The sequence below is a fragment of the Chenopodium album genome, chromosome 1 (assembly GCF_948465745.1).
Source record: "Chenopodium album chromosome 1, dcCheAlbu1.1, whole genome shotgun sequence".
Taxonomy (NCBI): Eukaryota; Viridiplantae; Streptophyta; class Magnoliopsida; order Caryophyllales; family Amaranthaceae; genus Chenopodium; species Chenopodium album.
The window spans coordinates 44,350,965-44,378,342 of NC_137834.1; the positions used below are offsets into that span (position 1 = coordinate 44,350,965).

The following is a 27,378-nucleotide window of genomic DNA, read 5'->3' on the forward strand; positions in this document are numbered from 1 at the left end:
GGCAATAGCTCGAGATTGAGCTAGGTGGGAGATTTGGCTCTCAAGCATCTTCATTCTAGCTTCCGTCTCCCTATTCTCAACTTCCCTCATCTCTTTATCAATCTCCATCATCTTCATTAACTTCTCCATAATCTTTTCTTTCCTTAAATTTTCCACAGAATTACCCTCATCAAAGGATTCATTAGAAACATACGGGAAATCATTTGGAGCAATGAAAGAACAAGAAGATGAGGATGGAGGATCATTCACATTATAAACACGAGCATCATCATATTGGGGAGAGGGGGCATAATCAAGCGAATGAGATTCATCATCAACAATAGGAGAATAAGAGTTAAAATCACTTGTTCTAGGTTCACATACGAGATCACAAGACAAATCATTGGGATTCATGCCACCAATATAACTATTATCACATTGAGAATCAAAATTAGCAACATTACATGCCCTATTGCGTACATCCTTAGCAAACCATATAAAAAAGTTCCAAGCACTATGAACCAATAATGCTTGAAATTCGCCATTAATCCTACTTTCAACTTCATATCTCGTTTGTTCATTCATGCCATAATAACAAATCTCACAAGCTTCACATGGATTACAACCATTATAGTTCAAGAACCCTATAAGTCTATGGAAGTAGACATAAAAAGACTCACCATCAAATTGAGGAAAAGAAAAACATATCATTTTTCAACCACAAAAACAAAACAAAGAGAACAAAAACAAATCAAATGAAAATTAAATACAATGGATTAGTCTCAATAAGATAACCCTTTGTTGCTCAGAGCGTTCAATCAGGTAGATGGAGCATGAATTCCCAAAGGGTTATGTCAATATGTAGAACACATATGGGTTTTAGAAAAGTGAGAAAAACTCAATTAGGAAGTAGAATCGGGACAACAGTGCAAGAATGGTCGAAATTAGAACTCATATTTCTGGCTCGGTATTGGAAGAACGCAGCGCCACCCAACAGGGACTGTCGCCGTGATATAGCCCTGTCGCATGGCAATAGAATTGTCGCTCGGCGACAGAGCCATATCCTTGGCGATATGCTCTGTTTTCTAGACGCTAGTTCCTACATGCCTCAGCTCGCAGCTTTCTGTGTTCGTAAAATTTTTCAGTTTTTCACAGAATTATTTCGGTTCTAGTTGTGAAAGATATTCCTCTAATTTCCTACGTGTAAAAATCCTATGTTTTTGATTCATTACGGATGGTCTTTCCAATGAGAACATTTCTTATGCATATGACAATAATGTTAATCAAAATTACGCACATGAAATACTTAGAACTTTTTGAGTCTCATCCAGTCATTCTAAATCATTGCCAAAATAAATTTAAGGAATTAAAAGAGAAATCCTCCCCAGTGTAGTCGCCAAAAACTGTAGGGAATATTTCAAGCATTACCCTAAACTTGAACCCCACTGTAATCATAAACTTAAGCATGGTGGCGTCCAAAGGGAAGGAAGCTAGAGCAAAAGAGTCGCCAACAAGTTTTGGGAACTTGTAAACCGTTCACAGGGTGAAGGGTACACCCCTTAACGATCTAAGAGATCGTTAACGCCAATAGGTCTGGAACCATAACTTAAAGTTCGGGGATGAAGGTACAAACCCAAACTAAAAGAGATTGAACCTGTCTTAATAATAGGCCTCTACGTTATTCTTCTCGTATTCATGTGCGCTTTCAGACTAACATACAATCAATAGGTTTACCCTAAATTTGTTTATCTATGTTGGTTGAATATTAATGCACAACAAAACTATTATTGGCGATCACTTGAATTATAATCAAATTAACCCTAAACAAGATTATTAATTATCTTATTGAGCGTGATTACAAGTACCAATTCCCTGTAAACATACATAAAATGTTTGATCAAGCAATAAAAATAAATAACAAGCAACAATAATCATCATAAATTATAATAACCATAGTAATAGAGCATAATAATAGCCAGATCCTAGGCATGATATTAACAAGAGTAACAACAAACCCTAGCATGTCACTAAACAATAAAAATCAAAGCTTTAGCCCAAAATTGATACTAACATGATGTTAGGAAAGAAAATAAGAAGCATCATAGAAATCATAATTGATATAAGCAAATCACCTTAAACATCATACTAAGAAAAGCATCCTAACATTATACTAGGAAAAACTTCCTAAACATGATACTAGGAATCAAAATAACAATCTAAATATGAATTCTATATCATAATATCAATTAAACAATTAAAGTACTTACTTGGATGCCTCGTACCTCTTTCTTTCACGTCTAGGGCGAAGGCAATTTCGAACTTGGCTAGGTGTGTCTAGATCTTGTGAATCCGGAATTTTGTTTGTAAAAAGGTGGTTTAGAAAAAGAGAGAGAGAGAGTATTAAGATTTCTTGATGAGAATTAGTGATTAAAAACGGAGGTTTAAGGAGGATATTTATAACGAAAATCATCCGGAATATGATAAAAAAGAATTGGAGTTTCGAGAAAATAAAACACGACGATGTCGCCGCACAAGCCTCTGTCGCCGAGTGATAGACGTGTCGCCGTAGCGACAAGTATATCGCCAGGCGACTGCCTGTGGTGCGGCGCTGCAGATAATTTTTTCACACATTTTCATATTTTGATAGAATTTAAGCGTACGAGGGATAAAACTGTAACACTTAAAACACTTCTTTTGTTCTAAATAAAACTCTTAAAACTCAATTATCAATGCTAATGACATTAGGATTCAAAAGAACCTTCTAGGAAATTCTAGAAGACTATAATCAATCTTAATTGCATTAGGAATGATAAATCATAATAGGCCCTCTTCTAGATCATTGAGCCGCATATAAAAATCAAACTAGGCCCAATTTAGTAATTTGGCCATAACTTCCTCATTATTCATCGGAATTGGGCTTATAATGTATCGTTGGAAAGCTCTATTCAAACCCAATCCAACTACACTATTATTGGAACTTTTCCATGGACCAAACTAAACTGGGTTGGCTATTTTCATAAAATTAGTTTTCAAAAATAGAGAGATAGAAAATTAATAAAAACTAACCGCAACAGTAGACTTTCCACACTTTCACTTCATTCGATTATGATACGACGTGAAAGGTATTCATCATCGGGATTGGTTTTGGGGAGAAAAAAATGGGTCTACAAAGAGTTATGGGTTAATCTCTTAGGAAACCCTTACGAGAGTATTACTCGTCCTCTAGGACGATCTAGGGGTTTAAACGGCTTGTCTTTAGCTGCTAAAATTGACCGTGATTCCTACAAAACTGAGTTAGTGTATATTCTTTCTTATCTCGTGTTTTGTTGTGTTTTTTTTAATAAACTCGTCATTTTCTTTCCCTTGGTTTTGTTTTGCTCGAGGACGAGCAAAATATAAGCTTGGGGGAATTTGATGGGTGTCATAAATGGCACCCATTTAATGAGTATTTAGGTTGTTTTTACCTACTTTTCATAGCTTTTGCTCTATTTTTTTTACATTTTCTTTCTTATTTTGCGATGTTGTGCAATTCTATGGTTTTTCTAGTGTTTTATCCTTTATTTGTTCTCTTTCATTGTTGTAAGTATTGTACGAGGTTCGGATCTTGATATGGATGGATTATTAAGGTGGAAGATGCATTTGGAGCAAGCTTGTAGCATTGGGAAATCTCAAGGTGCAAGGAAGTGGATTCTCCAATTTCAAGCTCTTGCGCTCTCAAGCCGTGCTCTCATGAAGATGTGGTGTTGAACCCACTGTCAAGTGCTTTTAGTTACTGCCTCTTCATAAATGCGTGTTCAGTCAAAGTCCTTTAGCGAACACACGAAGCCTCGAGAAGAACCGTAGAAACCCAGAGGAGCGCGGGCGCGCATCCCATCTGAGTGGGCATACCTCTTCGAATTCCTATTTTTGCTCGATTTCGTTTCTTTCCTCTTATAAATATCTACTTGTAACCCGATATTTTTAATTAGAATTAGAATTCATAATTTTAGCTTAGTTGAGAGCTTCTCTCTCTAGAATTAGGGTTAGTTTAGGAGTAGATTTTAGAGAGAGAAAGTGAGGAATTTCAATGGTGATTGAGAGATTGAAAATTCAATGGTGACAATTGTGTTGAAGATCTTCTCTATTATTAATGAGAATTTCTAACTCTATCTCATTTTATTGTTTGGTTTAATTTCACCTTTGTTTGGTTTGATTTTGATGATTGGTTCTTGATTAGTGTTATGAAAATGATTCTAGAGTAGTTTAGCTAGGAATTGGGTGAAACTTGTATGATTTATTGATTGTGCATAATTTGGGGATTATGTTGATTAATTGTTGATATTAAAGTGATTAATGGAAATTGTGCATGTGTATAATTCGATTAGGCCTTGAGAATTATGCTAGATTGCATTGTGAGTCTACATTGATACGGACCATTAATTTGTAGCTTGCAATTGTCGATTGAGCTTGGTTTGTGACGTTTTTAGTTTGAGTCTCTTGTAGTTGGAGCTAGCTAGACCTCTAAGAGTTAGCCTGTCGAGCTCTTTTGATTGATGTAACCATTAATCTTCGCAACTATTGATTTTCATGTTGTTCCCGAGTTGCTACAATTTCCATGATTACTTGTTGATCCCAATTCCCTAGTGCTTTATTTTTTTTGTTTCTTTGTTTGTTAGATGTTAGTGTTATCTCATTATCTTTGTCTTCGACCTAGCTTAGGCGCCTAAATTGAAAGCATTTGAACGTTACCGTTCATTTTGGTTCGACCCTTGACTTAACTCTATACTTGTATTTAGGTTTGTTTAGTGTTTATAAATTTAGTTTTACCAAGGGAGGATTAGTCAACGACCTAGTTTCACCTCTCGTCAATTGCGCTCCCAAGTAAGATGAAGATGTGCGCCCGCGCTCTCTGAGCAAGACACTTCTTTGGTGCATGCGTGATGTGAATGGTGCACTCCTCGTGATAGTCACTAAGAATGGAAGAATCAAATAGACTTGATGGTGGGTTCAACACCATGGTTTCATTAGAGCACAGATTGAGAGCGCAAGAGCTACAGCTTGGAGCATGACGCTTTCTTAATTCTGTATCATTCCCAATGCTATGAGATTGCTTAAAAGGCATCTTCCAACTTTGTAAGCCTCCAATATCAAGACCTGGATCTCATACAATACCTACAACCATGAAAAAGAACAAATGAAGGAGAAAACACTAGAAAATCCACAAAATTGCAAAAAACCACAAAATAAGAAAGAATAAGGAAACTCAAAAGAAAATGAATTAAATTAAGCATTTATTTAGAAAGAAAATTATATAAAAATAAGGTAAAAACAACCTTAAAACTCATCAAATGATTGCCATAAATTGCAGTCATCATTTTTTAGCCAATTTTGTATAGGAGTTACTTTTATCTAATGTTTGAACATAAAGTCATGAAAGCGAAAAGTAATTTAGGAAGAATCAATTTTTTATGGATGCCATTTTTATCTAATGTTTATTGATTAAGTATGATTGTTGCCTTGTAAATCCTGAGATCAGAGGGAGTTACGACAGTGACGCCTCCATCGAGTTAGGTTAATTTTGCTGCTAAGATTCTCATAATAACTGAATTAGAAATCGGGGCGTTACACAAATTAAAGTCCCAAACCTTATACCGGCACAAATTAAACACCTTACAGAAGGTTAGAGCTCTTTTTGCGTTATTTCATTGTATGAAATAGTTGTTGTTTCTACAGGTTTTCTAGGGCTTAGTTACTTTTGTGACAATTCTTAAAGAAAAAAGAACTCTTCAAATTTAATTTGCTAATAATCGAACATTCTAATGAGCTCATTGTACTAATACAATGATAAACTATGTTATATTCTCTTGCCTATGACTTGATTTTATTTTATTTTATTATAAAATGAATTATTAATTTTGTTTCTAATATTTAAATAAGCAACAACTTTGGTGTATTGTTGGCCACACTGTGTGGCCAGCTAACACACAAGTAAGCCCTGACTGACCGAGCAACCCATGACAGACCTAGTAACTCTGACCGGCCGAGTAACTCACGACCAAGTAAACCCTGACTAACTGAGTAACCTCTTTTCTTCATTTTATTCTTCAATGGATATCCTTCAAAGCTACTCCAACAGCGCCAAAGATGACGACGACAAAGAAATTCAAGTCCACCAAATCAACCCAGAATCTCAACAACCCCCGTTTTATGCCTTTTGTTGCGAAATTGGTTGAGAATTATGCCGAACATCGCACGTTAAAACCCTAAAAATCGATTTTGAGGTTTTCAAATTACTTGCTCTTTGTGTAAATTTCTTACATGAATTCGTTCGTAGATTGTACCAATTATACACTAGTAGAAAAATACTAATACGCACCGATAAATTGGCACCGATTCTTTAAGACCGATGGGAAAAAAACAATGTAGAATTTAGTTTACTAGATTAAGCATCGGTTCAAACCAAACCGGTGCCAAATACCTTAAAGGCCACCGGTTCAAACCAGTGGCATTTTTTTAAAAAAAACCCGACCGTTTTTTCCCCTGTCCCTACTCATTCTCTTAATCTCTTTCCCTTTCTTTTTTTTATTTTCATTTTCACTCCTCATATGTCGCTCCTCCTCTCTTTCTCTCCTTAACCAAACCCATTGAAGCTCCATTGAAGCTCCGTCTGCAAGATTAGATATGCAAGCTTTATTGAAGCTCCGTCCCTTCTTCTCCCTCGAACTCCCTTCTCTCTCCATTGAAGAGTAGAACCAAGCATAATGGCGGTGGTCGGTGGTCAGTGGTCAGTATAACCAAGCACAATGACGGTGGTCGGTGATGGTGATGGTGGAGTCTGATTTCTAGGGTTCAGATTGATGTTCGTGGTATGCGCTTCTTTAAACTTTCCCATTTAAATTCCAAATTTAAGGTTCTTTTGCATAATTTCAAGTTCAAATCTTATATTTTGTTTGATTTATAGTGTTTTGATTTAATTTCTAGTTCAAATCTTAGATTTTGTTTGATTTATAGTGTTTGATTTTGTTCAATTGCATGTGGTTTCTGTTTTAATAAAAAATTTAGGGTTTTATTGAACAAAGTTATATTGGGGTTTTGATTATGATCTTGCTCATCTATTTTGAAATTAGGTAATCTGATGATAAGAGGTGAGGTAGTCTATGTGTTTTTTTATACTGGATTTTGTGAACTTGTATTAAGAAACTTTGTGAATTACCTCGCCAAAAGCGGTTTTCAATGTCCTGATGTTCGATCGTGGGTGTTTTTGTTATATGTTCCATAAAGAAGCACGCCATTGACAGTAATATTGAACTCCCTGACTTGATTAGCACTGAGTGTCCCACTCAGCCAAATGAAGGTAGATATAAAATTCAATGCTCTCATTAGTAGTAGGTGTGTAGGTGAAGTGGATAGGTTCGCTAACATTTACTGGTATGATTGTTGCTTTTATTACTGATGATGGAAATTGAAACACATTGAGGGTAGAAATAACATCAAATTCAGTACTGATTTGGCTCCCATTAATCAAGTACATTGGTTCCCAAATTCGATCATATATATCATCATTGTACCTAAAATATGGTGAAAAATTAATATGATGATTCAATTAATAATACAGGAGGTAAACTGATCTTGTTATAATATACTGAGGTACAAATAATGAACTATGTTACTTCTACATGTTATATTAAAGCCAAATTATACCAAGAATTAAAAACTAGGAAAAATTGCTCCCATTAATCTGAATTTTGCCTCGTCCGCCGAAAATAATACCAACTTTCGTTTATTATCTATGGCACCGAACTTTGGGGGGTATTAATTTTCGTTGCACCCAACATGTCATCTAACCTGTTGTAGCAAGTTACCTAGACACGTGTCAGCGTATGAGCGGCTTTAAAAAAAACAAAAAACAAAAAAATAAAAAAAAACCCTAAACCACCCACGCCCAGCGGCTGCCACCACACCCCCACCCCCATCACGCCAGAAAATCACCCCCACCCTCGAAAAAGCCCTCCCCTGCTGCCGGAAACCGCCGCCCAGCCTTCCCCCTACCTCAAAACCCACCCTTTCCCTTCCCCCACCCCCGAAAACCATTCCCCCACCCCCGAAAACCCCTCCCTCACTCCCGGAAACCGCCGCACAACCCTCCCCCTTCTCTCAAAACTCCCCCTTTCCCTTTCCCCACCCCCGAAAACCCCTCCCCCACCCCTATTTCCTCCCCTCTCCCCCGCCGTTTTCCGACCCGAATCCCCTTCCCCTTCCCCTTCGTTTTCGTCGTTTCCCCCTCCCCGTCGTTTCCGCCCCCTTCCCCTTCGTTTTCGGCAGGTGGGGAGTGGTGGTCGGGGGTGGGGGCGATTTTCCGGCTGCGTGGGGGGTGTTTTCAGGTGGGGTCTGGTGGAAGGGGTAGGGGAGGGCTGGTGGATGGGGTGGTTTGGGTGGGGGGCTGGTGGTTAAGGGGGAAGGGGTGGGTTTATGTTTTGTTTTTTTTTTTTTTTTAAATTTTGTTTTTTTTTAATTTTGTTTTATTTAAATTTTGTTTTTTTAAATTTTTTTTATTTGACCATTCATGTAGTGACACGTGTCCAAAAAAATGTAACACACAAATGTTGACCGGATTAACCGGTTGCAGGTAAGTTGGGTGCAACGAAAATTAATACCCCCCAAAGTTCAGTGCAATAGATAATAAACGAAAGTTGGGATTATTTTCGGCGGACGAGGCAAAGTTCAGATTAACGGGAGCAATTTTTCCTAAAAACTATAACATTGAAAACTTTGTGATAAACTCACCTTATGCTATTGACAGATGTTTTGTGAGAATAATATCGATAGAGAAGTTCAAGAGATCCAGATTCCGTTTTATAGATTGAGCCATTTAGTTGCCTGAGTTCCAATGCTGATATAAAAGGAGTACCACATCCAATGTTAGCAAGACAAACATATAAGAAATCTGTAGATGGTTACTGCATCTTTGTGAACTTTGAGATGTTTAAATTGAAATGCTTGGATTATATTGCAATTGTTCCTGTTTGTGATGAATTCAACATGTTTAGCTGTTTGTTGAATTTGGGACGAAACTTTTTTTTATTATTTTTTTTTTGCCTTTTGCTATTAAGTTTTGATGTTTGGTTGTTCACTAACCTGATGATAGGAATACAACTACTATTTTTTTTTGGTTGAAAGGGGCAATTAAATTATGTAGTAGATTATGATAAACCATATTTCATTTAATAAGCTTACATAGTTGATGGAATAAACTCCGGAGGGTTTCTACTTGCAAAGTTTTTCTGATTATTGAAATAATAAATGAGCTCCTTGCTTCCTTTTCTAATTCATTTTCTACCTTATTTCATCCTTTACTCTTGAAGTCTTTTACAACTCTCTAATTTCTTTTGCTACACATTTTTTAATTTCTTTTGCAACTCTCTCTCTCTTTTGATTTATTTTGTTATAAAATTTATTTGGTTAATTTGTCAATTTCTTTTACATCCTCAAGGTTTATGGAGATTGATTCTGGAGCATGGTCTGGGATTGAAGAGACTACCGGCGCTTCACATTCTACTCATCATGTTGGAGCGGTCATTCTCTTTCTCTTCCTCCTGTTCTTTTTATATTATTCATATTCATATTATATGCACTAGTAGAAAAAACGCATTAGGCAGCGGTTCAAACCCGGTCTAAGGCACCGGTTTGAACCGCTGCCTATTTGAGGGGTGCCAAAAACCTACTTTTTGGCACCGGTTCAAAACCGGTGCCATAGGGTTTAATAGGCACCGGTTAACCGGTGCCATAGGGTAGAATAGGCACCGGTTAACCGGTGCCTAATACTACTCTCCCGCCATTTTTTTTTTGGGTGGTAGATAGTTTAGGCACCGGTTCCTGCCTAACCGGTGCCTTTTGTATAATTTTTTTTTTCCTTTTTTTTTTCCATCGTGCAATAATATTTTTAAAAAAAAACCTGCAATAATAATAACCTGTAATTCCAGCAATTATATTAAATATAATAATTAATAATTTTATTATTATAATAACTAATAATAATATTATTTATTATTATATACAAAAATAATATTAGATACAAGAATTCAATTATATATATATATAGATATAAATATTCCCAAACGCAATACAAAAAAAAAAAAGTTGCTTACATATACAAATAATAGTAAGTACACATATATAATGAATAATAAGTTATATATAGTTCAAAAGTTAACATAAATAATTTACAATTACAATGCATGCCATTTACATGTTGAAGGTGATGAAAGACGCCAACATGTCACGAACATTTGAATTACATATTCTAATATTCTGTTTTGATTCCCTTTTTTCCAAAGAGTCTTCGACATTTGAATGCATGATTATTTCATTAATAACACATTATTCATTGTTAGTGATTCTTTGTAAGGCTAATTTAATATTTAGGGTCTCTATAACATGTTACAAATTCTGTTCATTAATTTTTAATAGAATGCTTTCAAATCTAGTTTAATAATTTAATCTTAACATCTAATACCAAATATTCAATTGACCTTAACGTTTGAGTGATATGGATTCATTGATTAAGCTTTTTAGGTAGCATAATTTGAGTTGGCAACAACCCTCTTTTTATAACAACTTGGTAATATGGATATGAGTCATATGACTATATGAGCTAGATATTTATATAATTTTCTATTATGTTTTTATTTTTTTGTCTTTTTTGAATTTAATCATCTGTGTTTCTTAGCTTTAAATTAAAATTACAGCTTCATTTAGTATTAATGCATGCCTTTTATTTTATAATCTCTTATAATTTTTGTTACTACTTGTGACTCATGGAAGTATCTGAGACTGCTTTCAGAAGAAAGGGAGGAAAGTTCCTCCGGAAAAAAGGATCAAGAGCTTGCTTTGGCAAAAGGTGTTGATTGTATGAAGGCTAGCATGGAAGCTTCTACCAATTTTGTAAATAAGAATGGTAAACAACGTGAGAGAAATCAGTCTAGGTGAGAGAAATCAACACTCTAGGTGAGAGAAATCATCCTTATGGAAAGGTAGGAGGGAGAGTAAAGTATGAGAAGAGAATATAATAAGCAATGAAGGAGTGAAAAGTGGCAAAAAAAAATTATTGTGGATGGCCATGCATTGTTGTCAACCACATATGAAAGTTGGTGTTAAAACCTATGATCTATAATTAATACTAAAATAACAACCGCAAACATCATCCTAGAAACGTGTCAAGTTGTTATTTAAAATTTTCCCTTCAAAATTATACATGATGACATTATTTTATGAATTTTATTAAAATTTTGATTAGCTATATTATTATTAGTATTGGCTTTCTAAATACAACATAAATAATTTAATTTCTCTTCCTTAATACCCCTTTCATCATTTAATTTTCTATAAGATATTTTTTCTAAAAAAAAATATTTGATGTAATATTTATTTTGGGTTTTTTTAAAAAAATTTTGACAAATTAAAAATGAAACAAATTTAGAAAAATTTGTTTATTTATTTTGTGCATTGCGCGAGTTTACTCTAGTTCTTAATACGAAAGAATAATATTTTGGATCAAGGGTTACACAAACTGTTAGGGGTTACACAGTTCATGTTTTAGTGTGTCTCAATTGGCCACACGATATGGCCAATCACACAGAAAACCTGCTGATGTAATTTTTATAATCAATATAAAATTTTAGATCTAAAATAAACTACAATTACTTTTTTTAATGGCAAAAATATAACATTTTCCTATGTGATGTTCTAAAATATCTAGAAAAAAACTCTACTTTATGTAATTTGTACGTAAAAATTTATCAAAATTTTTGTTCTATTAATCAACCAAATAAATCATTTAATTTTATTTATAATAATTCTTATAAAATAATGATCTTATGTATCACTTTAATAAATTTTTATATTTATTTTATTCAATCCTACTTAGCGCTTTAAATACTAATCTTACAAGGCATAATCTTATTGTAGCATTTTTTATTATGATCCTACATATCGCTTTTAAAAACATTAATCTTACTTGGCGTAATCCAATTACAGCGTTTCAAAAATATTAATCTTACGTGGCACCCTAATTAACTTTTAAAAATTGAAATTCTACGTGGTACTCTATATATAATAGTTTTTTGCCCTGATGATGCTTGAATTATTGATAAATTTTAGGACATACTTTTTGGCTCGAATGTTAATTTCGGTCATATAATCCCTTTTGACATATGATATCATATTTCTTATTTATAAAATAGTGTACTTTTTGTAGTTTGGAAATAGGTATCTATGTTATTATGAACTTAATTTTTTTTTTATTAAACTTAAATTAATTTTGCCGAAACAAAAGTATTATTACAAACTACATTGTTTTTTCTCACTAAAACTTATTTTACAAGTTTTTCTATTATTTTTTTTAATTAATTAAATATATTATATATGGATCTTATTTAGCCGAGTGACGAGGGGAAAACTAGGTCGTTATCTAATCATCCCTCAGTCAAACTAAATTTATTAAAACTTAACAAACATAAATACGAGTATAGAGTCAAGTCAAGGGTCGAACCCAAAGGAACAGTAATGTTCAAGTGCTTTCGATTTTGGGTGCCTAAGCTGGGTCAAAGCCAAAGATAAAGAGAGAATACTAACAACTAACAAAACAAATAACCAAGGAAATAAAACACTAGGATCGGGGATCAACAAGTAATCATGTCAATTGCAACAACTTGGGAAGATCATGCCAATTAAAGGTTGTGAAAACTAATGATAAGAGCAGTCAATTGGAATCAAAGATCTATCTCCTAATTGTTAAGCTTGGGTTCACTATGAATAACAAACTACGAGAGTCACAATCAAAACCAATCAATAATTGCAATTCCTAAATCAATTGGTCGTGTCATTAGCAATTACAATGCAATCTAGCATAATTCTCAATGCCTAATCGAATTACAAACATGCAAACTTCATTAATAACTTTAATCTCAACAATCAATCAACACAATTCCCAAATTAATCACAATTAATCAGTCATATCACCAAATTCCTAGCCAAATAACTATTTAAGAATCATTATTTATTAACTAACAACTATGGAAATCAAGAATCAACAAAATATCAAGAACAATTACACTATTAAGAATCAAACATCAAAATTAAACCAAACAACCATGAAATTAAATAAAGCAATAAGGTGAGTAGAGTTAAGAATTCTCTTTGATAATAAAGAGGATATTCAACATTATTGTCACCCTTGTATATTCAATCTCTCAATCACCATTAAACTCCCTCACTTTCTCTCTCTAAAACTACTCCTAATCTAGAGAGAGGAACTCCTAATCTACCCTAATCCTCCTTAGAGGAGAGAGAAACTATTCTAAAACTAAAGAATTTCATGTATGAAGACTAAAGAAAGTCGTACAAAATATATACAAATGGAGAAAAGAATTAAATCGCGAATAAAACCCAAAAAGCCGCGCCCGCGGAGAAATGCGCTGCACCCGCAGAGGAGAAAAGCTGAAACAGAGCACCCGAGGCCGCGCCCGCGGCTGAAACCCACGCCCGCAGGGAAGGGGCTTGAGCCCGCAGCCATCCCGCGGTGGCATTCTGCTTGAATATGCTGCTTTTGAGGTGTAGCCACTCGCGCCCGCTATGGCAGACCCTGCGCTCGCGCTGGCAGCACCCGCGGCCAGCTAGCCCGCGCTTGCGGCTTCTAGCTGCGCGCTGCTCGGCTTGCTCAGGTGTGCTGCGCGTAAGACTGCTCGGGCTGCTGCGTTGTGTGTCTACACGGGGCTGCTGCTTTGTTGCTCGGGGTCGCGGAGCTTGCTTGGTTTCTTGACTTGCATACTTGGCTTCCCGAACTTGGCGTTGTTGACTTCCTTGAATGCGCTTGAGCTCCCTCTTCGATAATAAAATACCGGGGAACTCGACACACCTACAAAACAAGTCAAATAAACGGAGAAGTGAGAGAAATAGCCGAGAAATGAATAAAATAATAAGAAAACCATTAAAAGAACGCATTTCCTTATACTTACACACAAACACACAATTCAAGCATTATTACCTAAAAACACGACATAAAAGACTAAAAATGAGCATAAAAATAAGAAGAAAACCTAGCCTAAGAGTTCCATAAATGGCACGCATCAAATTCCCCCAAGCTAAACTTTTGCTTGTCCTCGAGCAAAACGAAATCCAACCCAAGGGATAAATGATAAAAATATTCACGCAAAGAAAGAAACAAGAAAACTAGAAAGGATGGGAATATACACTAACTTACTTTCATAGGAATCACAGTCCATTTTAGCAACTAAAGACACGTCATTTAAACTCCTAGATCGCCCTAGAGGCTGAGTGATGCTCTCGTAAAGGTTTCCTAAGAGATTAACTTATAACTCTCATAATAATACAAACAATGCAAATAACACATGTTCGTGAAAGGACTTTTCAAAATGTACAAGCACAAATGAATGCAAATCATTCTAAACAAGTAAGGGAGTGCATGATGAGTGGCATTTATGCCACTCTTTTATCCTTTTTCTCTAAGGATTCTGTTAGGGTTTGGTGAGTCCGACTCACCGCGGAAAACAAACCCAAAAACAAGACCGCACTCGCAATAAATAAAACCATAAACATAATTAAATTAATCACAAGATTAAGATAAGCTAATTACCCTTGACGCGTGCTTCGCTCCAAATGAGCTCTTACTTGAAAGCTTCAAGTCCCGCTCGCACGGAGACCTCCAACGAAGTCCACCCGCACCAACAAAACCGACTAGGTCCAATGTCTTGGAGTTAGCAAGACCCGACCAACAAAACCCGAGTAATAATATTGAGTTCAAAGGTTTTCACTAAATGTGATGCCTTTTCCAACTCTTACTCAAGCATCTTTCCCAATGCCCATACTTGGGTATTTATAGGAAATGATGGGAGTATCATTTGCTCTCCCATCAATGTGGGATACTTTGATTTTTCCATTTTATTTTAAAGCTAAAATAAAATTAATAATCAAGCTAGTAATAAATCAACAAGTGGCAAGCTCATGTGAGTGGTTAGGTGAGGACCATTTGGAGAAGGGGGGGGACCAAACTTGCTCCCCACTCCCTCTCCCATAGCCGGCCAACACACTCAACACACACACATGGACCACAAGCCACATGGCACCCACCCTTGGGCACCAAGGCAGCCAAGGTGGGCTGCCATGTGGTGCTTGTCCTCGGCAGCCACGTACAGCAGGCCCAGCAAGCATGCGGGCTGCTGCTGCTGGCCTTGTGCCTCGGCCAGCACTGCTAGGCAGCAAGCAATGGCCTAGCCATGCTGCTGCTAGCTGTTGCGGGCTGGCGCGCCTAGCGTGCTAGCTCCAGCAGCTTGTTGCGGCATGGCTTGCTAGCCATTGCGCGCACAAGCCTAGCATGCTAGCACGCACTAGGCAGCGCCTAGCCTTGCGATGCTAGCATGGGTGCGCTAGCACGCACCAGCCAGCCTAGGCTCGGCTTGGTGCGCATGCTAGCCACCATGCTAGGCCATACGCCCTTAGCACTCGGTTTGCTAGGGCATTCCGATGCTAGGGGTATTTTGGTCTTTTGTTGATTTATTACTATTTCTCGTCTCGTCTTTCACTATTTTTCGACTCGACTTCCGACGCTCGGTTTCGACGCTCTAAGCTCGAATTTCCGACGTCTAAATAAATATTACTCGGTTGACTCATTAATTCCTTCCGAATTAATTCGTCGATTCGGTTTGTTGAATGCTTGGGTGTGACCCGAAGGGTTCAGTCAAGATTAAGCTGTAACATTAATTATCCATTAATATTACTGATCGGAAGCGGCCTCCACCCAGGCATTCCGATCACTTGACCTTACTGAATATATTAGCTTTCTAATAATTCTGAACCCGCTAACGGAATAGTACACTTGTTCGAAGGACACCATTCCTTTCAATCTCCCACTTGTCCTTCCGGACAAGTGCTCATTTTGTGTACAGCCCTTTCCTATGTCGCTTAATGTCTCTTCATGAACTATAAGGTAAGATTTATCTTGTCATCCTTATTACGTCCAGAAGTGTTTCCCGATTCCGAGTCCGACTGTCAATAAACAGATGATTTCTAAAATCCATCCGAGCACGGCCATGCATTTTACAGTCTCGCTCTACGAGAGGCCTTGAATACAACAAAGACATCTTCCCTATTTTACTAGGGGGACATTCCCAGTCTTGTAATGTAGCTCCTCTTACTGAGAGGACCTAGCCGCCCGAGTGTTGCCGTTATAATCCCCTATTACGGCAGACGTTTGACAACATCAAAGCGAACTAGTACTCAAACAAGAGAACTCACAATACTCATGGTCGAGGAAATAGGTTCCGATAGCCATAATGAGAAGTATACTTATGACAAATTTTTAATTTCTTAAAGTATTCTCATAGGTCGATCCAGTATGGTTCTAAACCAATACCTGTGCAAATGATTTATGACAATCATGTCCTCGTAGCACATGAAACGGTGCTATAAATCAGACTACACACTAATCTCAAACGGTCATTAATCGTCCATCGTTTAAATGACCTTGATTAGGGATAATTTTCGATTATAATATTCAATGTTCACTTAATAGGTGTTTCCTTACCAAGACTGGTCTTGATACCCTATTTTGAATATTCTCAGAATCGAATGGACTCATTATTTAATCCTAAACCACAATTAAATAGCATAACGGAGTAATAAAATGTTGCATGAAATTTTATATTACTCCAAAACATGAATGGTTTTCCTTAGTGTCTTACATTAACTTTTTCTCAAAATTAACTAAAACACTAAACAAGGAAATCAAAGCCAGTCTCCTACATGCTTGATTCCCATTGCCTCAACGTGCTTGTTGTGCTTCACTTGAGGCAAAGGTTTAGTAAGTGGATCGGCTACATTGTCATCCGTTCCAACTTTGCAAATTCTGATTTCACCCTCTGATTTCCATTCTCGAATCATGTGAAATCGCCGCTTGACATGTTTGACCTTCTGATGTTCTCTAGGCTCTCTGGCCTGAGCAATAGCTCCATTGTTGTCACAATAGAGGGCTATTGGACCCTTTATAGAGGGTACAACATCAAGTTCGCCAACGAACTTACGAATCCAAACAGCCTCCTTAGCTGCTTCAGCAGCTGCCAAGTATTCGGCTTCAGTTGTAGAATCTGCAGTTGTACTCTGCTTTGCGCTCTTCCAACTAAACGCCCCTCCATTTAGACAGAACACATATCCAGATTGCGATTTGAAATCGTCTCTGTCTGTCTGGAAGCTTGCGTCGGTATAACCTTCCACAACCAAATCCTTTGTACCACCATACACCAGGAATTTATCCTTGTTCCTTTTCAGGTACTTTAGGATATTTTTGGCCGCAGTCCAATGCGCCTCTCCTGGGTCTGATTGGTAACGGCTCGTAGCACTCAAGGCATACGACACATCTGGCCTAGTACATATCATGGCATACATGATAGATCCAATAAGCGAAGCATATGGAATCTGATTCATTCTTACCCGCTCATCAGGTGTCTGTGGACACTGCTTCTTGCTTAGGGTTATGCCATGTGACATTGGCAGGTGACCTCTTTTGGCCTCCTCCATGCCAAATCGAGCAAGTACCTTATCAATATAAGTACTCTGACTCAATCCAATCATCCTTTTCGATCTATCCCTATAGATCTTGATGCCTAGTATGTACTGAGCCTCTCCCAAGTCTTTCATTGAGAAGCACTTTCCAAGCCAGGCCTTTACAGACTCTAACAACGGAATGCTGTTTCCAATGAGCAATATGTCATCGACATATAAGACTAGGAAGGTGATGTCACTCCCACTGACCTTCTTGTAAACACAAGATTCATCTGGATTCTTGATAAAACCAAACTTACTGATGGTTTCATCGAAACGCAGATTCCAACTTCTGCTTGCTTGCTTTAATCCATAAATGGACTTCTTAAGCTTACAAACTTTCCTAGCATTGTTTTGGTCGACAAAACCTTCAGGCTGTGTCATATACACAGTTTCTTCCAAATAACCATTAAGGAAGGCGGTTTTGACGTCCATCTGCCATATTTCATAGTCGTAATATGCAGCAATCGCTAGGAGGATCCGAACGGATTTAAGCATTGCAACTGGTGAAAAGGTTTCATCGTAATCAATACCATGAACTTGTCTGTAACCTTTTGCCACCAATCTAGCTTTGTAAATGAATACATTTCCATCTTTGTCGGTTTTCATCTTGAAAATCCACTTACATCCGATCGGTGTATAACCTTCGGGTAAGTCAACCAAGTCCCAGACTTGATTATCAAACATGGAATCCATTTCAGATCTCATGGCCTCTAGCCATTTAGCAGAGTCGGTGCTTGCCATCGCTTGCTTGTAGGTTGCCGGTTCATCTCCATCCATAATCAGGATGTCCTGATTCTCGGTTAATACTAAACCAAGATATCTATCAGGTTGAGATCTCGGCCTCAGAGACCTACGTAGGGTAATGGATTGAGCATTTGCATTGTCGGTTCGACTTTGCACATTTTGATCATTTTGACCTGCGTCAACAGATGCTGTTTGAGCACTTTGACTGTCATTATGATTTTGTTGCTCATCCTCACGAACTTCGTCGAGTTCGATTTTCCTCCCACTTGTCATTTTGGAAAGATGTTCCTTCTCCAAAAAGACACCATCGCGAGCAACAAACACTTTGTTCTCCGATTTGTTGTAGAAGTAATACCCTTTGGTTTCTTTTGGGTAGCCCACAAAGTAAACCTTGTCAGATTTGGGATGAAGTTTGTCAGAGATCAATTTCTTGACATATGCTTCGCATCCCCATATCTTTAGAAAAGATAACCTAGGAGGTTTCTTCGTCCATAATTCATATGGAGTCTTTTCTACAGCTTTTGATGGAGCACGGTTCAGTGTTAGTGCCGCAGTTAGAAGTGCGTGTCCCCAGAAAGAGATAGGAAGATCACTAAGACCCATTGTTGATCGTACCATGTCTAACAAGGTCCGATTTCTCCTTTCGGATACTCCGTTCCATTGTGGAGTTCCTGGAGGTGTCAATTCTGAAAGTATACCCTTTTCTTTCAGATGGTCATCGAATTCTTGGCTCAAGTATTCACCACCTCGATCCGATCGAAGGGCTTTGATTTTCTTGCCAAGCTGATTTTCAACTTCACTCTGAAATTCTTTGAACTTTTCAAATGATTCAGATTTGTGCGACGTGAGGTAGACATAGCCATATCTACTATAGTCGTCTGTGAAAGTGATGAAATATCGATGTCCATTTCTTGTGGTTGCATGAGCTCATTGGTCCACATACATCGGTATGTATAAGACCCAATAAGTCACTTGCCCTTTCTCCCAACTTGGAGAATGGCTGTTTAATCATCTTGCCTAATAGACATCCTTCGCAATTCTCAAACGATTCTAAACCGAAAGAGTCAAGAACACCTTCTTGTAGAAGTTTCTTGATGCGTTTGATGTTAATGTGGCCAAGACGACAATGCCACAAGTAAGTCTGATTTGACTCCATGGTCTTAGCTCTTTTGGTATCATTATAAACATTATAAACTTGTTTGTCTAAAGAAAGCACATAAAGACCATTTTCAGAATGTGCAATACCATATAAAACATTATCGAGATAAAATGAACATTCTTTGTTCTTTACTCGAAATTCAAAACCTTTGGCGTCCAACGCCGAAATTGAAATAATGTTTTTGGTAATGTTAGGAACATAATAAACATTATCGAGTTCCAAAACTAGCCCAGTGGGCAAAGACAAACTGAGAGTTCCTACGGATACGGCACCAATTCTGGCTCCATTGCCGACCCGGAGTTCAATCTCTCCCTTCTCTAGCTTTCTAGCGTTCCTTAGTCCCTGAGAATTGGAACAAAGGTGTGAGCCACATCCGGTATCTAATACCCATGATGTTAAGCTAGTGAAGTTAAAGTCTATAACGAATATACCTGATTCAGAAGCAACGGTTCCGTTCTTCTTATCTTCCTTGAACTTGAGGCAATCTCTCTTCCAATGTCCCTTCTTCTTACAGTAGAAACATTCGGAATCAGATTTAGAAGACGCTACCCTCTTATCCTTGGTAGCTTTAGACTTAGGCGGAAAAGTTTTCTTCTTACCTTTCCCCTTAAAGCCTTTCTTCTTCTTGCCCGAAAATTTGAACGGCTTGCCCTTTTTAATCATGAGCATGTCATGCTTTCCCTCATCCTTGAGCGTTTGCTCAGCTTGCTTCAACATACCATGAAGCTCGGTGAGGGTTTTCTCCATGCTGTGCATATTATAGTTCATCTTGAACTGATCATAGCCTTTGTGCAGCGAGTGGAGAATGATGTCAATTGCCATCTCAGTTGAATACCCCGCATCAAGCCTTCCCATGTTTTCAAACAATCCAATCATTTTGAGTACATGTGGGCTGACTGGCTCTCCTTTCTTGAGCTTGCTCTCAAGGATCTGCCTGTGGGTTTCAAACCTTTCAGTTCGGGCCTGCTCTTGGAACATATTCTGCAATTCAGAAATGATCTCAAAAGCCGTCTCCTTTTCAAAGAAAGTCTTTTGAAGTTCAGGAGACATTGTGGCCAACATGATACATTTGACATCTCGATTGGCACTTTGCCATCGATTTAGGGCAGCTTGAGTCACCTCCTCATTGGGAGTCTCGGGCATTTCCTCATCAAGGACATATTCCTTTTGCTCTTGCATGAGAACAATTCGCAAATTTCTTTGCCAATCAAGAAAATTTGGCCCACTCAGTTTCTCCTTGTCGAGAATTGAGCGTAACGAGAATTGGTTGTTTGAGTTATTTGAAGACATGATTCTACAATTGAAAGAATTTAAAATGAAAAACCATTCATTATACTTAAATAAGATTGAAATCATGCGTTTTAATCAAACTTATTTAAAACGTCTTATTCACACATTAAAGATTGTCCCCAATTTTGGTGAGAATAAGTCGATTCCAAGATCCAAAGAAACAAAGAGTGGTTAAGCATGCTTTGGCTTGTCTTAACACTCAATCTCCTAAGGTAAGCAACGCTTTGCTAATGGCTCCAAGCCACTCTTGGTTGAATAAATCGTCGCATCCCATGCTCTCTAAACAATTTATTCACTTTGCCACGACATGTTAGGACTCCATCACTCATATCGTTGAGTATAACCAAAACCACTTGCATACCTAGTATGCCTTACGTTCCTTGGAGAAGTAGTGATGCCTCGCTTTGGCGTAGCCCACCACTACCCTCGTTCGGTTGGTAAGTGTGTTTTGGAATGGCAAGTTTTACTCAATTTTAAGGGACCTAGGGTTTCTATGTTGGTTGATTTAAGTGAACTTAATTAATCATCTCAACATTCGAAATCCTAACCATGCATCTAACATATAATTCATATATATATAAACATAAATATATATATCGAAAACATAAATAGAGATGCATTTGGCAACTAGCATGACCCCTTGAGATCTTCAAGTCTTCAAAAGGTCTTCTTTTGCAACTTCATGGCTTCGTCTTCTAAGAACTCCGTCTTCAAGACTTGACCAAATAATATAATTGCTAGTTACTACGATTAGGACTAATCTAAATATTAAGGTACAAAAATACTCAACGGTTCGCAGACCGTATTTAGATTTACAAAAATACATCACGGATCACAGTCCGTATTTTCTATCCTAATCGGGCCCCACTAGTTGCCATTTTATAAAACCTGTGAGAGAATTTTACATTCCATTCATCCATTCACTATCTGTGAATGGCCCATGCATTTTACAACGATCAAACAAGTAACAATGCATAAAACCGCGCGGGAACTAGTAATTAATCTAGGTGGTTAATTCAATTAACACGCCTAATTAAACTAGTCAAAGTTGTTTTAACCGGTTATGGTAATAACTAAGAGACGCTCCCACTAAATTCCGCATCCAATCTTAACTAATCCAATTAATTAAGTCGGTGAACCCAAATATTTGTCAAAATTAATTTTGCAAATGTCGCTCATAAACCCCGAGGCCTAGCCTCCAAAATTTTAATTAAATAAACAAAATAATTAAAATAATTAAAACGACAATCTAAGCAAAATTACGTATTCCATAATGTCTAAGTGCCTAGCACTAAGACTTGGAACCCAAAATTGCCCTTATTTACATATTAAGCAATGCTAAAATTAACTTTAAAATAGCATCGCCTTAATGACCCGGGGTTATTGTGCCAATTATGGGATCGTACGTACCGTACAACAAGCACGTAACATACCCATTCGCACACCCGCAACACCAAGCATGCCCATGGGCTGCTTGTGCTCGCACACGCCACGCCCAGCCAAGCCAAGCGTAGCAGCACGCACAGCGCGCACAGCACTATGCTGCTGCTGCGCCATGCTGCTGCTTTGTTGCTGGCTGGTGCGGTAAGTGGCTGGCAGCGAGCAGCAGCCCACGCCCTTCCTCGCACACACAGTCGCACAGCACCACGCACCTAAGCACGAAGCACCCAGCAGCCTCGGCAGCCACATATGGGTTGCGTGAGCAGCCCAGCTGGCCGAGAGCTAGCTCGGGGCTCTTAGGCCTCGTGTTGCGTGCTAATGCTTCGAAAATTATCGAATTTTATGTGTGACATTATAAATTAATTCTAAATTAATTTTAGAATCAATTTTTGAGGAAAAATGAAAAATAACAAGTCCAACTTAAATAATTCATCCAAAGCAATTAACCAAATTTATTACCAAGAATCATTCTTTAATAAAATTGGTCTAACTTGGTGTAACAAAAATAAATAGGGCATTTCTCACTATTAATTTAATCACTTTAAATTAATCTTGAGATTTTGACAAAATAAAAGGGAGTTGGAAAAATGAACATAAGTTCAATAAAGACTCCAACTTTAATACTTGTGACTTCATGAAAAATTATATCTTCCAATATGAAGATAAACCAATTTCTATCACAAGTTTTAAACTTTATGATTCCAATCAACTAAAAAATGATTAAATCAACAAAGTTTAACCAAAATTCATGGAATTTAGTAACTCAAAGTTTCAATCACTTATCATAAATAAAGATTGAATCTTTAATACTTGGAAGCATCAAAGAACAACTATTTCACACTCAATGCAATTAATTTGCAATTATGTGAAAAATAAAACCAAACTTTCAAGCACCAATTACTACCAAGTAATCATGCTTAAAGTGGTCTAAAATTGCATATAAAATAAGGAAAGAACCATTTACATAACCACCATAAATATGCAACCAAATTTCAAGGTTAGAAAGACTTAAAATTTTTCGTCAAAACGAAAAATCCCTCGAAAAATGCATTTCTGGTCGTTTTTTGGCTAAAAACCGAGCCCTAGGAGGGTAAAACCATTTCCAGAACACGTTTTCCACCCAAAATTCACTATTTTTGGGTCGAAATCTGAGTTCGGGGCTGAAGATAGCTCAAATACGAGGTAAAATTTGAAAAACGAGTTACTAATCTAATTAGCAACTTAAAACCAGAAAAATAAGCCATAAAGACACCTTGAAAATATTATGATTTTAAAAATAAACGAGCGAGGCTCTGATACCACTGTTAGGGTTTGGTGAGTCCGACTCACCGCGGAAAACAAACCCAAAAACAAGACCGCACTCGCAATAAATAAAACCATAAACATAATTAAATTAATCACAAGATTAAGATAAGCTAATTACCCTTGACGCGTGCTTCGCTCCAAATGAGCTCTTACTTGAAAGCTTCAAGTCCCGCTCGCACGGAGACCTCCAACGAAGTCCACCCGCACCAACAAAACCGACTAGGTCCAATGTCTTGGAGTTAGCAAGACCCGACCAACAAAACCCGAGTAATAATATTGAGTTCAAAGGTTTTCACTAAATGTGATGCCTTTTCCAACTCTTACTCAAGCATCTTTCCCAATGCCCATACTTGGGTATTTATAGGAAATGATGGGAGTATCATTTGCTCTCCCATCAATGTGGGATACTTTGATTTTTCCATTTTATTTTAAAGCTAAAATAAAATTAATAATCAAGCTAGTAATAAATCAACAAGTGGCAAGCTCATGTGAGTGGTTAGGTGAGGACCATTTGGAGAAGGGGGGGGACCAAACTTGCTCCCCACTCCCTCTCCCATAGCCGGCCAACACACTCAACACACACACATGGACCACAAGCCACATGGCACCCACCCTTGGGCACCAAGGCAGCCAAGGTGGGCTGCCATGTGGTGCTTGTCCTCGGCAGCCACGTACAGCAGGCCCAGCAAGCATGCGGGCTGCTGCTGCTGGCCTTGTGCCTCGGCCAGCACTGCTAGGCAGCAAGCAATGGCCTAGCCATGCTGCTGCTAGCTGTTGCGGGCTGGCGCGCCTAGCGTGCTAGCTCCAGCAGCTTGTTGCGGCATGGCTTGCTAGCCATTGCGCGCACAAGCCTAGCATGCTAGCACGCACTAGGCAGCGCCTAGCCTTGCGATGCTAGCATGGGTGCGCTAGCACGCACCAGCCAGCCTAGGCTCGGCTTGGTGCGCATGCTAGCCACCATGCTAGGCCATACGCCCTTAGCACTCGGTTTGCTAGGGCATTCCGATGCTAGGGGTATTTTGGTCTTTTGTTGATTTATTACTATTTCTCGTCTCGTCTTTCACTATTTTTCGACTCGACTTCCGACGCTCGGTTTCGACGCTCTAAGCTCGAATTTCCGACGTCTAAATAAATATTACTCGGTTGACTCATTAATTCCTTCCGAATTAATTCGTCGATTCGGTTTGTTGAATGCTTGGGTGTGACCCGAAGGGTTCAGTCAAGATTAAGCTGTAACATTAATTATCCATTAATATTACTGATCGGAAGCGGCCTCCACCCAGGCATTCCGATCACTTGACCTTACTGAATATATTAGCTTTCTAATAATTCTGAACCCGCTAACGGAATAGTACACTTGTTCGAAGGACACCATTCCTTTCAGATTCTCCCCTCATTTGCACTTGTTTGGCCCTTTTTCTAAGTATTTTTACTTAGTTTTGCTTCCTCTTTTCTTTCTCCTTTATCTTCCCTTTTCTTAGTCTTCTCGCTTTGTTTTTATTGTGATTTTCATGCTTATGCTTTATAGGAACCATCGGGATTTTCAAGAGGAGGAAGCTAAGCTCAAGGGAAGCTGGAGGAAAAATGAATTAGAAGAGGTTCTGCCGAACCTCCTGAAGGTGTGGCCGAACCAAGGTGTGGCCGAACCTGCTCAGTGGTTCGGCCGAATGTCGAGGCAGGGACAAGATGCAATTTGGGAATTTTGCAGGAGTGGTCGAACCACACAAGTTCGACCATACCAGGATCAGGGAGGTTTGACCGAACCTACCCATGGTTCGGCCGAACCTACCGTGTAGTCCGGCCGAACCTTCTCATTGTTCGGTCGGACCTCTCCTTTTCTTAGGTGGCTCTATACGGACTATATAAGTCCCATCTAAGAACGTTTTGATGTAATTAGATGAACTTAGTTTTAATTTTCTGCACATTTTTAGCTTAATCTAGAGAGAGAAACACTATTAGTCTTCATTGGTAGAGAGAGAAAGTGTGGTTTTCTTCATTGATGAACTTGGGTTTTGAAGAAGGAGTTTGTTCAAACCTTTGTAGACCTTCATCTGCAATTAATGAGCAATCTCTTACTCTTTCTCTTTACCTTTATTTTTTGATTTTGCTTATTTGCTTTGATTTTTCTTCTTTGCTTATTAATCATGTTGATGCTTATTGATTTGATGATTGATATTGTTTTCAATATGATTTGTGAGTAGTCACTTAGCCAAGTGTGTGGGGATGGTGTAGTTGCTAATTGTTCATGCTTATAATGTTGAGGTTATGTTAATGGTGATTAAAGTCTTTGCATGCTTGATATTCTTTGATCTTCTTGCAAGTGCACATTGTTAGTAGATTAAAGGTGAGTCTTTGCTAACAAGTAACGGAAGTTGACTTAGTTGAGATTCATTACCATCGATAGTTCTTTGATTGCACCTTCTAATATATGGTTAGTGTGGAAACATAGAGACTATGTTAGGAGAAACCGATTAACCCTGGAAGGCGGTTAGATTGGGCCTTACTTTGATATTCATGCATGTTTAGTTTACCATTGATTTGCTACTTTGTTATTGCATGATCAAACGACATCTACATCTACCCATTTCCCTTGGTGCTTAGTTATATTAATTTTAATCCATTCACACTACTTGATCCGAGATAGCTTAGACTCTAGGTAATGAATGCGGTGTTTATGCATTTCTCCCTGTGGTTCGACCCCTCTACTTGCCCTATATTTATAATAGGTTGAGTCGAGTGTTATAAATTGTATTTGATTTAGGTGTAGTTGTTTGACGACACAATTATTCCTTTGTCAAATTGGCGCCGTTGTTGGGGAGACGGCTTCCATTGCTATTTCATTGCTTGTTTAAGACTATCTCATCTTTTATTTGTTAGTGTTTGCTACTTTTGTTACTTGTCAGTGCTTACGTTCTTCTTAGCTTTGTTGTATGAACAGAGGATGAACCCGCTCAATATCTTTGATTCCCATCGATCCAGAGCTAGAGAGGTCTTTGTCCCTACTTCGAAGAGAAGCAAGAGCAAGGAGTAGAAATTCTCATACCCCAACGAGAGAAGTAAGAGAATTAGAAGATACTCCACCCTCTTCACCCTCAAGTGAAGAATTAGATAACCCTAACTCATCATCGAGTTCGGAAATCAACCCTTTCTCAACCTATAAGTTCGAGAGTGAACAAGGTTCTAAAATGGGAGAGAATACGCCTTTGAGTCGTCTTGGGGCCCCCGAAGCTTTTAGAGCGCAAAGTGGGATCCTAACTCCTACTACTCAAGACAACAATTTCGAGATCAAGCCTAATTTGATTGCTTTGATTGAGAGGAAACAATTCTCGGGTGGAAAGTTTGAGAGTCCTCATGAGCACTTAAAAGAGTTTGAGAAATATTATGACACGGTAAAGGTCAATGGAGTGACTCAAGAATATATTCGCCTCAAAATGTTTCCATTTTCACTAATTGGGAGAGGTCTTGAATGGCTAGAGAAGAAGGTTTCCCCTAATTCTCTAACAACATGGGACCAAGTGACTACGACTTTCTCGAGGAGGTTCTATAACCATAGGAAGACCGCCGAGGCTCGTTCTTCGATTCAAGGTTTTCGCCAAAAGAGTGGTGAGTCTCTAAGTGCAGCATTGGAACGATACAAAGAGCTTCAACATCAATGCCCACACCATGCGTTACCCAAGTATCAACTCATTCACACTTTCTATGGAGGTCTCACACCTCAAGGAAGAACAAGCCTAGAGGCCGCAGCCAGCGGTCCAATCATGAACAAAGGAGATCATGAAGTGGAGTGTATTATAGAGGAGGACGCAAAGCACTATGATGATTGGTACGAAGGAGAAAGGGAGGCTACTTCTAGTAAGGGTGTTTATGCA

The 27,378-nt window shown here is 38.1% G+C and overlaps 1 long non-coding RNA gene and 1 other non-coding gene across 2 annotated transcripts; one reads left to right on the forward strand and one right to left on the reverse strand.

The window, feature by feature from the left end:
- The first annotated feature begins 6,570 nt into the window (after positions 1 to 6,570).
- On the forward strand, positions 6,571 to 25,630 carry LOC145583212 (uncharacterized). The gene is made up of 3 exons (XR_014100093.1): positions 6,571 to 6,824; positions 9,449 to 10,921; positions 25,038 to 25,630. It is a non-coding gene; the product is annotated as an uncharacterized LOC145583212 (long non-coding RNA).
- Positions 25,631 to 27,073: 1,443 nt separating this feature from the next.
- LOC145566601 (small nucleolar RNA R71) lies at positions 27,074 to 27,178 on the reverse strand. The gene has a single exon (XR_014095456.1). It is a non-coding gene; the product is annotated as a small nucleolar RNA R71 (small nucleolar RNA).
- Positions 27,179 to 27,378: the final 200 nt, after the last annotated feature.